We start from the raw sequence: 14685 nt of genomic DNA on the forward strand, positions 1-14685 counted from the left end.
AGTTAATCCACAGGGTTCCAGAAAGAGCATCTTGAAACAACATATCTGCAAATGAAGAGAAATAGAAGCAAACAAGTAACTCTCCCCCTTATCTCCACCCCTCTCCTTCAGTTCAGAACTGCTCAAGGTCTGATGTCTAGAAAACCAACCATGGACACACTTCATATAAAACAATACACTATTCATGATTCAGACAACAAGGCACTTTGGGAGCTTGTTTAAACATAATTAGTTTACAGAGGGGGCACCATGTAAGGAAAAACAGCAAAGGGTCGGTGGCACCTTAAATACTGAACAGTATTATCATGACATAAGTTTTTAAAGATAGTACCTTTTTCACATGTGTGGCAAGAACTCTTTTAGCCCAGTTTTTGAAGCAAGAGCTATCTGGAAACTTACACAAAACTTTTAAGGTTCACTCATGGGTACCTTTCAATCCATACATAACCCTTCTATGACACTAACACTAACAATAATCCTGTGAAAAGCTGAAGGCAAGAAAAACTTGGCAAGACCTGTTAGCCGGGCTGTTAATGGCAGGACCTTATGGAGAGCATTAAAGCATAAGGTTGCCATAAGTGGGAAGGAACCTGATGGCACATAACAACTAAATACGTAACTGCCAAGAAATGTGCATTTTAATTGTCACTTGCCATGTTAAGAAAGGTATTCAAGCTGTGTATATTCAAACAGAGTGTAGCCACACCATACATAGAGGGGAAAATTAAGTGGTTTCTTAAAAGTTGCCCAGTAGTAATCTGTATATCAGTACAATGAAGGAAAGGATACAAGGGGAAGAGGAAGAAGATTCACTGTATAATCTGCCTGGAAATAAAGAAGCACTGCATACTGTACAAAAAACATGGCACAAGTCTCTTTGTGATCAGTGTTCAGGAACCACAAGATTCTTTGTTATGAAAACATGTGATGTTTTGAAAAAGCGTTCCCCACCTGGGTCTCCTGATGTCAAATTACAAATCTCTCTCCTTCCCCACCAGCACCACCAATGACCCCACCGACCAGAACACTTCTGGAGGGTACCAGGTTGCAGAAGTTTATCTGAAAGATTAATATAGGGACAGCATACTCCATTCTCCCCCCCCCCCCAAAAAAAACAACTTCACTTGGGTTGGCAAGACAACCAAAAAAAAAAAGAGGAAAGGATGCAAGTCAAAAAGCAGAAACAACACACCTTGTTTAATAACAAGCTCTTAAGCTGCCACTATTGTTTATCTCCTGGAAAAAGAAGTGTCCACAATGAAAAATCAACGGCTATTATAGTTAAAATACAAGTTAAGGCATATTAACTCTAGTTAAAGTTAGGAGAGTTAAAAACTGTCAGGGTTCAGAGTGAAAGCACACAGTGATTTATTAGTTTGCTTCAGATAACTTGTAAAGTTAAGTGGCTAAATGGAATAGTTAAGTGTTGTTTAGATGGATTTTTATGATTCCACAGAGATTCTGAGTGTGAACTGGGCAGGACATGGCTGAACAAATCCTGGTTATTGTCTTGCTGCAACTAAGAATGATCAAAGAAGCAATTCCTGTAAACATACTGTGGCTGAAATCTTGTTTTGCAATTATACAACCAACATAACTTTTAGAGAACTGCCATCAATTAGTTAAGAAATCTCCACAGACTTTATCTGTTGCACACCAACTCACACAATTCAGTATGTAACATATCATCTCTATAGACATTTCTTAACTTGCAGCAATTCACTTCCAAAAGTCATGCTGGTTGCATAAATGCACAACAAGATTTCAGCCATTGTGTGTTACGTGCCCTCAAGTCAGTTCTGGCTTATAATAATCCTACTCGGGTTTTCAAAGGTATGTGAGATATTTGAGGAATAGTTTTACCAATGTCACCTCCCAGCGCGTTTCTATTGTTGAACAAGGATTTGAATCCAGGGCAATCTAGACTGGCATTTTATCCACCACAGTACTGTACACTGACTTTACAGGGAAGTATCACAACAACAGTTCCAACAGCCCACTACCGATATTCCACACAAAATGTATACAATACAGGAACTACTATCAGCGGAAGAGGAGGAGATTTAGGGAGCAGGGGAACAGAAGCAAACTGAATAACACTGACTGCCATTAAGTCAGAATAACACTGACTGTCACTAAACCTAACTCCAGCACTGAGACAGAGCATCCTTTTCTCCACCATCCCAGAAGGCAGTTTATGCATCTAACATCAACTCCTGGAAAGGGAAAGGAGTGCTAGGTTCAAGGACAAAAACCTGTGCCTTTTAGGCATCTCACTTTGTGGGTAGTGGGAAAGCCTCCAGGAGGTACTCTGACCCAAGAGGAATGAAATGCGACCATTGAGCTCCAGACCTTCCTGGAACAAGGGACTCACTTAGAACTCTCCAAGGTGCTGCAACATCCTGCCTTGCCTTCTGAGAAGGCTTGTGACGGGTCCAAACATGGCAGAATGATGAACTCCATTCACTCAAAACAAACTGCTGCATGCAGAGTTCTTTGAGTCTCACTCAATGGATACCTTTTTGCACCAGGTTCCAAAACATGGGCCTTGGAGTTCCAGCCAAAACACCACACTCTGAAATCTGCCTACCACTGACTGATGATGATATACCACAAGGCATCCACAGCATATTATAAAGAGTGATAATACATTCATATTTCTGTGGGAAAACTGTGGGTGAAAACAGCAGGTAAAGCTCCAAGGAGATGCCAGTCAGATACATAATGAGGAGATGGATCATCCCCTATTTCTCCATGCCAGGGAAAATTTTCATCTGCTTAACTTCTGCCTATCATAAAGCTGTTATTTATTTATTCCTTAGATTTATATACCGCCTCATTAGTGTAACGCACTATGCTGGGTGGTTTACAGCAAGCTAAAACATATAATCATCATATAAAAATAAAAACAGAATAGAACAGAACAGAATAGAATAGTTAAAGGCGTAGGATCCGCATCAGGAAAAAAGAGTGGAAACATAACCACAAATTCTGACATCAACTAAGAGCCTTTATTATACCAGTTCTTTTTTTTTTTTAAGAAAGAGATACTGTCTTGAAATGTCACTAAAATGCTAATGAAGTAGTATTTTGGTACAACATCAGGGCAACATTCTGATATTAAAATGTCACTCCACTGAAACAGAAGGAGATAACTTGCATTCTTGGATTCTGCATCCTTTGTAATATGGCCCTTCTCATACGAAGGAAGCACAATGAATTGGAAATAGCAGCTGACAAATCGTGAGTAATAAAATAACTGAATGGATAGAAAAGGTGTTCGTCAAAACAGGTCGGGAAAAGGGTGATCCTCCACAGTCTATACCTTTAGGGCCACTTTGTACATTGTGTTTTAAAGACACAAGCTGCTGTTTCTATGCAGATTCTCCCTCTTCTCCACTCTGATACTGGAGGGACCACACAATCCCCAACAAAAAGTCTCTGGCATTTATTATAATGGCTGCATTTTTGTTGTTGTTGTTGTTGTTGTTGTTGTTTTAAATGAGCCTAGGCCAGGGTGGATTTGATCATGATTGAAACATTTAAAAAATCAGATTCGTTGATGTTTCAATTAAAATACCAATTTTTAAAAAATGTAAGTTATGATTTAAATCAATTTTATTTTTAAAATATTATTGGTTTTCATCCACCCTGGACTAGTCACATTGTTTCCTCTCTCCTTAGGACTTAACATAAGCTCAGTTGTAAGGCTGGTCTCAAGGGAGGTGGCATGAGCCAGCAGAGCTTATGTCAACAGTCAGCAAATCAGATATTGTTGACGCTTAAGCCAGTGGTTCCTCATCTTGAGTCCCCAGGTGCTGCCAGGCTGCAGGCTCTGCTGGCTAGAGCTTCTGGGAGCTGCGGTCCAAAAGCAACTGGGAAACTAAGGTGGGAACTACTGCTTTAAGCAGCAATCTGCCACATTTGGAGAAGTTGACTAGAACTGCAGATGGGGATATTTCCCTGGCAGCAAAGGTCAGAGCCAATCCTGTCCAGCCAGGCTGGTCAGGAAAGATCCAGGGCAGGAGGGCTATAAATGGTTTCCTGTTTGAGCCAGGACCTTTGTGTAAGGAATAAGGTCTTCTTAGCTCTGGTATGTTATTTTCTTTTTTAAAAGCATTTTACTAATTTTTCTATCTATCTACATTCAATTCATGCTTGTTAAACATTGTGTTACATGGGTTGCTTATAATTCTGTTTTTTGCGTCTTGGTGTCTTCTTAGTTGTCTCTTCAAAATCTATACATTTTTAAACATTTAAACCATTCATGTGTGTATTTTAGTATACAATATTGGATAGTATCATAATATTGCTCTCAGAGCACACAATGTTCTCAAAATCCTCTAGAAACATACCTAATAAAAGTACTGTATTTTTCGCTCCATAAGACGCACCTTTCCATAAGACACACCAATTTTTAGGAGAAGAAAACAGGAAAATATAATCTGTTTTCTTCACTCCATAAGACGCACAGACTTTCCACCCACCTGTTTTGTGGGGGGAAAAGTGTGTCTTATGGTGCGAAAATACGGTAATTCCGGTTCCAAATTTCTATAATTTTGAGGTGATTTAACCGACAAACTTTGTACTTTATACCAATAATCACTGAGTAGGTTACTAACTTATAATAAATGTTATCTAAGGCATTTTATACAGATTTTCTTTATTGACATTTCTATCTCCACATTTTCTATCATGCCTATATCAATATCATATCTAATGTGTAGTTTCTATGGACGGAAAAGAGCAGATACGGATTAAATGGTTTTCAATGCATTCCTATGGGAAATGCAGATTCGACATAAGAACTTTTCGACTTGAGAACCGCCTTCCAATACGGATTAAGTTCTTAAGTAGAGACCCCACTGTACTATTTGCTTTGCCCCATCTTTATATCTAGCTTCAATTTACCTTAAAAACCGTGTTATGCCTTTACCCTGATTACTGATCCCTTGTTTCAGTTTAATTCCCTTTTTTGATATATAAGATATGCCCCTTTACAGTTCCAGAAGTTAAGTATATACATGCTTTCAACGTTAAGGGCCAACTTAATATTTTCCCTTTTTCATCTTTCTAAGTAACTCCTTCTCTTATTTGTCCTTTCCCAATTCTTGTTTCTATCTCCCTAAACATTCTGCTGTCCCTTGTGTCATCTGAAAACATTTTATACACTTGATCTATCTCCAATAGATCTTTATTCACTTGATCTATCTCCAGTAGATCTTCCAGGCTATTTTTAATTAATTCTGCTAATTTTCTCCCCTTATCTTTCCTTAACACAGCTAAAATTCTCCTCGGCTCTAGGGTTAGAATTAAATCTTCTAAATTTTTCCTTCTGGTTTCCTCCAGCCTTTCTTTTTGGTTGGCATACATCATTCTCCACCCTCACATTTCCTTGTTCATTATTCCCTGTCTCCTGTTGAATATAGTCCTTCTTTAGTTGCTCCTTGAATGATTTCACCTCTTCATTATGGGATCTCACTATTTCTAAGATTGTTTGAAGGATAGATTTTGTTTTATCCCAAAATTTCCCTTGTTGTAGCATTATGTCCCAAGATGCCAAGTACTTGTATTGCAGGTAAAAGATGTCCAGTAGCTTAGAGCAGTTAGCCCAATTCCATCGATAATTGCTTCAATAAGTCCACTTTAGTAAATTGATCACCTTTAGGGTTAATTTAATTCCAGTCTCTGGTGTAAGTTGATAGCCCCATTCACTTTCCAAAGTTAATTGTCTCTGTTTTAGTCAGTTCTCAGGAAAAAAATGGAAAGTCAAAACAGACTTCCAAGTCTGAGTATTCAAGGTCATGTTCTGGGCTTTTTGCCAACTCTGTGGATAGCTATAACAGTTTAACTCCCAGAATTGTTTGGTTAAAATAATTTTAAGAGGGAAATTTCTTCAGTTTAACACCAAAGTAATACCAAACTTCCTTCCTCAAAGTATAATTAAGTGTTTAATTAATGTCCAATTTATTTTCTTTGAGTCTCTTTGCGTCTCTTTCCCCTTCTCCAGATCCACTACTGCTCAATCTAGTGGTGGGGCTAAGAGACACTTTTTTCTGTTAAAGGGATTATTCTGTCCAGGGATAGTCATAGAGCGGTATAGTTACGATTTTGTATCTCACCCAGTGGTAATGACAATGTTTAATTGGCTGATTTATCGCTTCTTTTGCCAGCTGCCAACGACTTGCAAGCAATCTAATTCAGCTGCTTGTTTCTGCTGGTTGATTGGGGAGTTTCCTGGATCAAACGTGAGTAACTGCCGTCTGTCCCCTGTGATCAACAGGCTTCTCTCCCATTTCACCACCTCTTTGGGATGGTTTTAACCCCCTGGGGGGTCCCAAACAGGTTGGAATTCAGCCCAGGGGACTGAGCTCCATCCTCCTCCTGCTGTCTCATTGCAGCATGGTATGTTCTTGTGAACCTCTCAGTTATATCTCTCCACCTCACTTCTGACAGATGGCTAGAGTTCTGTTCTCCCTTAGAGATCAAGACTTTGAATCTCATCTGCTCTGTACTCACTAGAACCTGCTCACTGTTTTTTTGGAAGTGGAGGCATGCCTGAAATCTACAGCTGACAAGAATTCAGGAAGTTTCAACATAATAGAGCATAAGTATTTGCTGCCTCGGTATGAGAGTTGTGGCTATCGTGGCAATCTGATTTGAACTCGCCAATAGAATCAGCCACTGGATGGTTCTCCAGGTGGACTGGAAGTTTGGGGTTTAGAAACTGGTCTGCCTGGCTAATATAAAACCACTGCTTGGCCACAGTGGACCTCTCTTCAGCTTTGGAGTTTATCTCCACCTACCCTTTAATTTTGAATGCTTTTCAATAAAATGTGTTAAATGTGGTTTAGTCAATAAAAACGTTTGGGTCCTGCAAATAAGGTTCCTGTCACAATTTTGCTAGGAACATTTTTGAAATCTAAGGATGGCCACAGGTGGTAATGGGAAGGAGCCTCACGGGTGCAGGCTGTCATCCCTGGTGGTCTCCCCTTTACAGTCCACCTGGAGAACCATCCAGTGGCTGATTCTATTGGCCAGTTCAAATCAGATAGCCACGATAGCCACAACCCTCATACTGAGGCAGCAAATACTTATGTTCTACTATGTTGAAACTTCCTGAATTTACAAGGCAGGAAGCGGGGGCATCATGTCACATCATATGCACACCCAGCATGGAGACTGTTGCATGCCTGCCATTCCAAGCAGAACAGTCAGCTGTAACCAATAAAACTGGCCAATTTTCTACCAAAATATGTGTATTTTCATTTGTACTCTAGCTTTGGACCACCATTTGGCTTGCTTACAAACATCAGCGACAATAATACAAGGTAACATCAGATATACTTCCCTGTTAATCACTTCAGTCACTTCCATTTCTTCCTGCAATAGTCTTCCCCAAGTGGATGCCCTTCAGATGTGCTGGACTATGACTCCCCTCCAAAAGATTAAAATGGAACAAGACAAACTGTGTACACTTCACACTTCCAGCCACCTGTAAGCCATTAATGGAACTTTGCACAACATCCTCTACAAAATGTATTGATCGCTTCTCCCAAGAGAAAAAGGAAAGGTGGATGGTCAACTGAAAACTCTTTCTAGGCTAGAGGGAGGTTCTGTCACGTCTACATAGCCGAGAGCAATTGCTATTTCTTCAGAGAGCAGGGAGTGGCCAAAATACAGCATTGCTTTAACTCTCAGATGATGAGGAAAATGAGACCAATTACGGCAGAAGAACTGATTCCATGTACTTGGATGTTTTTCAAAGCACATCCAGACTTGCTCTGTCTGCTTTTTAATGCTATCACACTCATTTTTTTTTTGCCTCTCTATCAAATGCTAACACAAACCCTACCAAGAAAGCTTCATGTATCCTTCTGTATCATCAGAAATGATTCATATTTTAGCCTGAAGATGTCTATGGCATGACTCGTCCTTCTTCCTGTAATTACAAGGCCTGATTAAGTGTACAGGAATTGTGTAACAACAATAGTCTCACAGTGTACTGCACTCTAATCACCTCCTCATCTGAAACATAACCTGGACACACACTATAGAAACCATGTTTCTGCACAAGCTGAGCTGATACAAGTGGATGGAGAGACAAGCTTCTTTTAAACTTTGTTACCTGTTACTTTCTCAGGCTCAGAAAACGTTTATTCTTCAGATCGGTAACCCACAGACTTTGAATCCAAATGGTAGCATAAGAGTCAACCAAATAAAAACTATTTCATGTGTTCGGTTTTTAAAAACACATAGACATTTAGTTTACTCTTGGAAACATGAGGCTGTATGTAATTCATGTGTGTTGTGGATCAGGTGTAACAACAGCCACCTGAGTGTATTTAACAATAAACTTGATTTGCCTCTGTAAAATAAGTGAAATAGCCCTACTCTAGTCGCTACTCTAAGCATAAACAAACCAGGAAGGAAGCCTCATCGAGTTCAACAGATTTCCCTCTGACTAGGTACGCTAAAGATCAGTCTCGATGAACATGTAATTCACTTTTTTAAAAAAACATTGCAGGCATGTTTGAAAAGCATGCTTTTGAACGCTGATATTCTTATGTCTTCCAAGGAAGGCATTTTGCTGAAATATGTCTCATCTCAATCATGTAAAACCTGCTCCTCATTTTCAGTGTTACAATTTACTATCCTACACCACACACTTGTCTTTCTTGGTGAACTTCTATACTTACACTGGAATTGTCAACTGCCTTTAAATATTTTATCTTTTACTGCCAGTTTTAATCACTCTCTCACAAACACCTATAACAGTATTAACTGATTTTTATTTACTGGTATCCTGTGTATTTATCCCAACTGCTGTATTCAACAATCAACCTTTCTTGATCCTGCAGTATTTTTCATGAGGCGACAGCTACACACTCAAGGTGAGAACCCCACAGTATCACTTGAGGTGGGAAGCAAACCTATACAGTAATTCAAGTATCTGAAATGTGGAAAATGTCCTCAACAATGTGACTCATTTGCTTTTTTCCTACAGCGCCACATAGTTCTAAAATACAACTAGAAGCTTATCAAAAGCCTATCTATTTGTCACACCTCTGACCCCCACCCCACCCCCATGACACCATTATATTTTAGACAGGAAACAGGTCCATTCCTTATCTTAAACAGTTTTGGTGGGTTTTTTTATTTTTTTGTTTGTTTGTTTTACAGAATTGCTCACTCTAGTATCACTCCAGCAAGTGACTCATTTACTTCTCCTCTGGTGCTTTCCACCCTCCTGTATGAGCTTATTCCTTGGCTTTTTCTCTTGCAAACGTTTTCCCTTCAGGCCAGTGTTCTTGTTCAACCTTGTTTTGAAATCAAAAATATTTCTCTTTCTTCATTCCAAAGGCTAGCCTACACCGTAGATCCCAAACTCGAACAATAGCAAAGCACGTCTCCTTGGTCTCTCTCCTGCGTCCCATTCCCCCCCCCACACACAACCTTTCCTTTCCATCTTGTTCAGTTGCACTTGGTGTTTTATTTTTGGCTTGTTTTTATTTAAATCCAAGGTTCTTTGATATGTATGTTTTTGCTGAGGGGCCTTCTTTTAATCCTGCCTAGAAGCTGAGGATCTAAATTGCATTCCAGGACTTTGCAAAGCTCCAGGGTTATGTAAAGCATCACTATTGGCAACTGAAATACTAAATCACCTTGAACTGTGATCTTAGGAGCAGCACAAGGCTAATAAGAGACTCTCCTTTCAAAGTCAAAGCTCAGTCAAATCCACAGCTTACAGAGGCGCTGTGAAGTTCAGGGCAATTCAGAGTCATTCATATACCACTCATATCATTTTTGTTGACATAAGTGTTTCTATGTGTGAGGTCCAGGCCACAAGATAACATTCTCTCTCTCTCTCTCTCTCTCTCTCTCTCTCTCTCTCTCTCTCTCTCTCTCACACACACACACACACACACACACACACACACACACACACAGAGAGAGAGAGAGAGAGAGAGAGAGAGAGAGAGAGAGAGAGAGAGAGAGAGAAAATGTTAAATTCTCATTATTTATTTATTTTTAGATGACTTCAAAATTTTTACTGCATTTGTTTCTCTGCTTTACACAAGAATTTTAAGAAGTTTAGACTATTGGAGTCCCGTGGTTTAGGATCGGGCTGCAGAGGTTGGGAGTTCAATTCCCCACTGTATCTCCTTTGAAAGAGACTCAGTGATCATTAGGGTCCCTTCCAGCTCCGAAGTTCTAAGAAAATATACTAGCTATTTGCCCTTCAAACATTTTGACTGAAGATGAGGTATATGCAAGGTCATTTGCAGATCCTATATGAGTATTAAAGGTAAAAGTTCCCCTTGACATTTAGTTCAGTCATGTCCGACTCTAGGGGTCAGTGCTCATCCCCGTTTCCAAGCCATAGAGCCAGTTTCCGAAGACAGTTTCCATGGTCACATGGCCAGCGCGACTAGACACAGAAACACCGCTACCTTCCCACCGAGATGGTACCTATTCATCTATCTACCTGCATTTTTACATGCTTTCAAACTGCTAGGTTGGCAAGAGTATATGAGCCACTTGTAATTAACAGTAGTTCTCTAGATTAATTTACCTCCAAATTCTATGCATCCCAGAACAGAACTAGGTACCCCACAAATACAGTAAGTTTAGCTTTTCTGGATGGTAATTTTCACTTTGAAGGCACATCTGTGCAGGAGCTAATAAAATCATCACACATATAATGTTCTTACATGAAATTAAAAATGTATTTGTATACACCGCACAAAAGTTTAGGTTCATTTTAAAAGATGAACTCATTCTGTTACATCCCAAGCTGCTTTGAGGAGGCGATTTGCCTGGAAATGCAGCAACAGAAACATTTTCAAGAAAATAAATGCATGCAAACTGATGTTTATATATAATTTATGAAAAGCATTGGCTCTCCCGAATACATTTTGTGAGATCAGCCAATCTGGACAGACCCAAACCACACAGCAGAGGTTAGCAATACGGAGTTGGGAGACAGCCAACTGAGACAAATATGCATCAACTTAGGGGAAAACAAAATGAGAACTATAAAGGAAGGGACTACACAAAGTCTATAAGACACATGAACCTATACAGGCCACTGGTTAGATAAGGCAACAAGCTAAGAGAGAGATGAAGCAATCAGAGTGAGGGTTTAACTACAGAAAAAAAAACAAGTAGGAAGGAGAAGGAGAACAGAGCTTATAAAGGAGTATCAACTGATGCCTAATGGAATTGTGAGCAATCCATTCCCAATGACATCTTGGAAAGACAGCTTTGGTCTTACCCAGAGATAAACTAGAAGGACGAAAGAGAGAGGGACTGATTCTGGCAATGTGAATTCAGCATAGCCCATTTCCTGGGAAGGCAGGAAGAAACTTCAAGAGATGGACAATACTCACTAACTATCTGTACGCATCTAATAAACATGACTGAATGGCCAGTTGTTTGTCTGCATCTCTGAAAGCAAACCATGGATTCAGGAAGTCCATTCAGTTTTATTTCCCCCAAGTGCACCCTGAAGACAATGCCCTTAACATGTCTACACACATGAAGAAATGTCTTCATCAGAGTAACATGTGAATTCCTGTCTACTAAACTATACCCCCAGAACTCCAATCCCTGAATCGTTCATTGCTGTAAGGCTGCCATTTAATACTGGTAATAAAAACCCACTTCATCCTATTAAATAAAGTTTGTAAACACTGAACCAGTTATTCTGGTTTTTCATTTATCTGATACCCTCTCTAAATCTGAGCCCCTTTTGTGCTGAAATATAGTGAAGTAGCGCCCTGCATGGAGAAGCACTGGCCTCACCTCCACATCAGGTAGTATCTTTGCTCATCAAGTGCAGAGATGTGAACAGAGAACTTCCATGCACATCAATTTCCATGGAAATCCTGGCAGTTTCAGGTTTCCAGCTTCCGTGGAAGCTTATATGCAAAGGCCTATCTTTCTCGGATGTCCTCACTAAAGTGTGAGAGGTTGGGGTTGAAGGAGTGAAGAAAGGTGCACATTCCTGGAGCAGATCCCTATGTCCCCTTCTAACATGTAGACCCCTCTCACATGACTAGGTATGACGGAGCTCAAATCTCACCAGAAGGCTAGCTACCAGTAGTGGGAAACATGGGGACCTCTAGATAGTCTAGGATTCTACCTCTCACCACCTATAACCAGCAGACCCAGTGATGTGGGATGATGGAAATTATAATCCAACAGCATCCAAAGGCTCACACATTCCACATCCCTACTATCCACTACTAAACTATACCCCAGGACTCCAATCTCTGAGTTGTTCATTGGCATTAGGCTGCCTTTCCATATAGTGTCATTAGTACTAAGAAGCCACTTTGCCCTACCAAATATATTTCAAATATCTAATGTTTGTAGGAGTTTCTGCCAAGCTTATAGTGTAGCTATATTAAAAATGTCCATTAATCCAATATATGCATTCACTCTAATTGTTCCACAGTTAAGACTTGAGTTTGAATTTTGACAAGTATGATGGCTTATAGGGAAAAGTATTAAATTCCAAATAGCTTGTTTTGTAGCCCCTTCTAAACTCTGAAGAAGACATACATTCAGCAGGTATACTTCCCATCATGATACAGGAAAACATTCTTGCTGAATGCTGTCCTGGTTGAGGACCCTCAAAAGATTTAGCCTATATTTTTGTGATCTGGTTATTTTAATCACAATTCCTCTTCCCAAGACAAAGGAGGTGAAATATTTAGCTATGCAAAGTGCAAAGAATTAAGAGTACTGTACTAAGCCTCACTGTCTACTGGTGCTTTTTTCCTTTCACCTTTCCATTACACATGATGATGTGTTGCATTTACACAGTGACATATGACAATAAAACATTTGCCCGGAAGCTTAGCAGGGCAGGACGTGACCAGGATCTAAGTCATGACGTTTGTTTTCACTCTGGAACGTAGCCATCATAATCGCTCACCAGACTGCACCTGTGCACTTTCACTTTGCTATACCTGATCTCACATTCAAACAAGGAAACTGGGTTTCTTAATAAGGAAGTGAATAAATCTGATCAAATTTCTGTAAAGCTTATCACACTCCTTAACAAACCAAAATGTCATTTAATTTACACATTCTTCTTTCTAGAGCACTAAACACCATGGACAGACTTTATATAACAACAAGCTCACTTCCTTCACATTCTGGAAAACGGAGAACAGCAATTGTCCAAAGCCTGTAAGCATGCATGCAAAGCTCTGAGAAGAAAATGCTAGACCTGCGGCAACAGATGCTGCCTGGGTCTCCAACAATTAAGCCCTAAAATACTCGGAAAAGACACAATAACAGTCACAGACATATTCAGAGCAGACTGGACACCTACACCCACCCACTGTTCATATTCCAAAGATGAAAATGGGAACGTCCGTCTACCATGCCCACCCCACGACCTTGGTGTGACCAATAAATAAGTGAGGGCAGTAAGCAGGCAGAGAAGCAGTTCTGCAAGATGATCAGCCTATCTCTCCCAGACATACCTAGCAGACAATGTATGGATTATAAAATCTGAAACACCTTTCCACAGGATAGTAGACAGGAATTAGTTTACATGAGCTGGAATTCTTTTCTTTTCATTACCTCCCCCTTTCAGTGATGTTCTACACTTAGAATCTGCAGAGAAGCTGAAGGGCTGCAGTAGCATAAGCTCGGGAAGACCACAACCGACTTCTTGTATGTCAGCAATATTACGACTTCTGTTTTTTGGCATCAGAGTTCTAAAACTGTTGCCAATCAATCTCATAATGCACACTATTGTCTATACTGTAGATTGCCAATTGCATTCTAGCTCAGCTGGCACAATGCTTCTCCCCCCCTTCCAACTCCCCAATTTATTCATGCCTCTTTTTTTCCTGAGTGCCAAATGATACATGTTTAGATTTCACTTCATTTATCCTCAGCACAAATTGACAAAGGCCAGAACTTAAGCTGAATTGCGATTACAGATGGCAAATGTGAAGGGAACTTTAGAAAACCAACTGAAGTACCCAAAGGTTTTTAATTTATAACAACAGCAAACCAAAGGAGCTGTACTAAACCCCAGGCTACCACATGGACATACATCCCAAATGACGCCACATTACCCTACTGAAAGTTATAGATCATGCGCACAACTACGCTTGTCGTAATTCTCACTTCGAGCAGCATTCATACCGAAAAGCTGTCAGTAATAAAATAAGGAACAATAAAAAGAGCAAAAGGTCACCATGACATTATAAATGACTCCAGCTTCAAATCTAGATGCACTGAAGCCTTACTCAGCCCTCTACCCTACCAACAATTTACAGAGGCATCCTCTGTAAGACACTCATATGAAGTCATGGAAAAAGCTGAGGAGCATGCCCTTTCTTCACATGGATTTGTCCATGTTGGATGGAGTCCATGGATTCATGCCAGACCATCCCTACCGGAGTACATTTCTGTGTCTGGTACTTCCACCAGCACTAGATGGTTTTGGCCCTCTGGGGGTGCGCAAAGCCAGGGCTGAGTTCAGTCTGCCAGATAGTAAAGAGTCTATTTCACTCCCAAGAGAGAAAAGCTGGGGTGGGCCTGAGGCCCAAAGCGGATAGGATATCTCAGACGAAATCTTTTGCAGACTGGAGAATGGGTTCAAAAACTAAGAATCGCCTTTAAACTATCTTAACTATTAACACAGCACTAGCC

At 40.1% G+C, this 14685-nt stretch overlaps 1 protein-coding gene across 15 annotated transcripts in view; it reads right to left on the reverse strand.

Moving 5' to 3' along the window:
* The window catches only part of FMNL2 (formin like 2), a 224223-nt gene that overhangs the window by 96453 nt on the left and 113085 nt on the right, over positions 1–14685 (reverse strand). The gene's annotated exons all lie outside the window — the stretch shown is intronic.

This window comes from Pogona vitticeps, chromosome 1 (genome assembly GCF_051106095.1).
Source record: "Pogona vitticeps strain Pit_001003342236 chromosome 1, PviZW2.1, whole genome shotgun sequence".
Classification (NCBI taxonomy): Eukaryota; Metazoa; Chordata; class Lepidosauria; order Squamata; family Agamidae; genus Pogona; species Pogona vitticeps.